Here is a 2,565-nt window from a genome sequence, read left to right as displayed (position 1 = left end):
GGATTTACTGAAAGACTCTCTGGAAGGTGTTAACTCTTCACGTGTGTTACCCTTGAACTTTGGCAAAAGTTCTGTACTGTGTACAGTTCTGTGTGTTTTAATTTAATAAATTAGTTTTGGTATTTTTATGTGCTTATTGTACAGGCATGGCAGCATTGTTGGCACACATATTTTAGTTAAGCCCCCTCAAGGATGTTTTCGTCCTTGTTTGTATTCCATGGTGTGCTATGGATGTGCTATAATTTAAGTAACCCATGTTTTTTCGCCTTTTCTTAAACAGTGTGGGAATGGAGAACAAAGACATCTTTTGTTGGTACTATGCCACTCCCGGAAAATGGACATTTTTGTAAGACAGCCTGCTGTAAAAGGACATGCTTCTTATAGTGTGTGTGACAGTGATCCAGTGGCTCACGCTATTCGAGCCCCTTCCTGGTTACTCTCAGAGCTACCTTATCTATGGCACAGAGATTGGAAAATGCTGCATCTGTGTATAATTTTCTTTTCCTAACATGACCCTTTCAAAAATTGTTATATCCTTGATAGTCTGCAAGGTTGTGTTGTGAGAGACAAAATACCCAGCTAGGAAAAGACACGTGTTCCACTCTGACAGCCATATCTGTTTTTGTGTTACATTGACTTACCTTCCTGGTGGAGAGTCCATGCTCATCTGATTCTCTGAGTACATTCTGTTATCTGTATTGATAGAACTACATAACTGGACCAATGTGGAAGCAAAGGAGAAAAGTGTTCTGGAACCACCCTGAGGTTCCAGGCTGTGAAGATGTGCACATTCGATGTGCCACTCCAGCTTTTCTCCTGAGTGGAGCAGATTTCAGGATTCACCCAGTTGTTTAGGCCACGAGCCAGGCAAGATCATGGCATCGCACAAGGGGAGCACTGATCTTAGTTACACATTGGACATGTTCCTACACTTTCTCCACATAGAATATTTTGGGACTGCTCTGGGCAAAGTTTAAGACATGAGAGTTGTTATTATAATTGTTCTTATTGTTATTTATTTATTTATTTATTTATTTATTTATTTATTTATTTATTTATTTTATTCCTCTTCCCATTTCTGTGTTTATTTATGTCCTGGTATCACCTTTTTCATTCTCCCCTGACTTCTATGTTTCATGTTTCCTGTTGGCTACTAAAATTTACCAGGCCTCTCTTCTCTGAAAAATATCCCAGTGCTCCAAATTCATTTCTGCTTTCCACCAAAAATTACCTCTTTTTTTTTTTTTTTTTTTTTTGATCAATCACAGCAAAGAGGGAGACTTTCTGGAAGTTGGAATGGCTACCGTAGCTTGCTTAAGCTTCCTGGAAATACTTGAGCTTAACCACATAAGCGAATGTCATTTTGGGTGAAATCTCAGGCAGAATGACAGAGCAAGGGGTGTTAGCCACTGGGGCGAGATATTTGCCAGCCTCGGGGAAGCCTTCCCACACTCTTTACTGGACCCCAGCTGAAGATCTGTTTCTGGCTTGGCCGACTCCTACTTCCATCAGTGTCTTGACCTAGCAGTGAAGAGAGAAAACCAATACTGCTGTTACACGTTACAAACTGAGCGAACTAATATGTTTTCAAGGGCACATTTTCCAATTTCCAAATTATGCTGGCACTTCATTTATCACTCTTAGTTCTCACTGAGTTCTTAGCATTCTGCTTTCAATTGGTGTCTTGACAAGAGAGTAGGAATTAAAGCACAACACTGTAAACATTGTCTCTGACAGCAACTCAGGGAAACATTCGGTAGCAGGAGGGTAAAAAATCTGTATCTTCTGATTATTTGCACATTTAGACTATACACGTTATTCAAGTTTTCACTTTGGATAAGTAATTGAGAATTATTTACATTTGATCCTTTTAATATTAAATATAATCTTTTGTGGCCTAAATGTCTCAAGATGTGTATGAAGTGTTAAAGCAATGATATAATAAGTTGAAATGATTTGTATATTCAAAAAAGCTAGAATTACTAGTGAAAATTACAGTGTAATTAGAAAAATGTGTTATCAATGTGTGAGGCCAAATTTTATCAACAGACCTAGAAAATAGTTCTAATAACAATGTAAATGAATTGTAGTGAAAACATTGACCTTGTCTGAAAAATAGGGAGCATGTGTGAAGCATATGTGTATGAGAAATGTGTAAGAAATATTAAGGAAGTTATTTTGACTACAAAACTTGAAAATATCTAACATTATGGATTCCTATATTTTTGTAGCATTTTCAGAGGAATAGATATAGTATTCATGTAAAATTGGTTCTTTCTGTAATCTTAAAAGCCTGCCAGTTAGTAAATACTACTTTTCCTATTAAGTTTGAATGAATTTTGTTACCCCTATCTTTCTGACTCCTTCAGAAATGTCACTCCCTACAGTGAATCATTACCGAACCCCTTGCACATGTTTTCCAAAACCACTTTCAAAACTACCATCTCCTTTTTATACATTTACACAAGAGATACATAGTAGGGTATGTTTTGTCATTTTACAGATAAGGACATTGATGCCCAAAGAGGTTATGTGTCTTGCCTGAAACCCGGAAATTGGTATCTG

This window comes from Ursus americanus, unplaced genomic scaffold (assembly GCF_024610735.1).
Source record: "Ursus americanus isolate L20-20 unplaced genomic scaffold, mUrsAme1.1.p SCAF_94, whole genome shotgun sequence".
Lineage (NCBI taxonomy): Eukaryota > Metazoa > Chordata > Mammalia > Carnivora > Ursidae > Ursus > Ursus americanus.
This window is presented reverse-complemented; position numbering follows the sequence as displayed.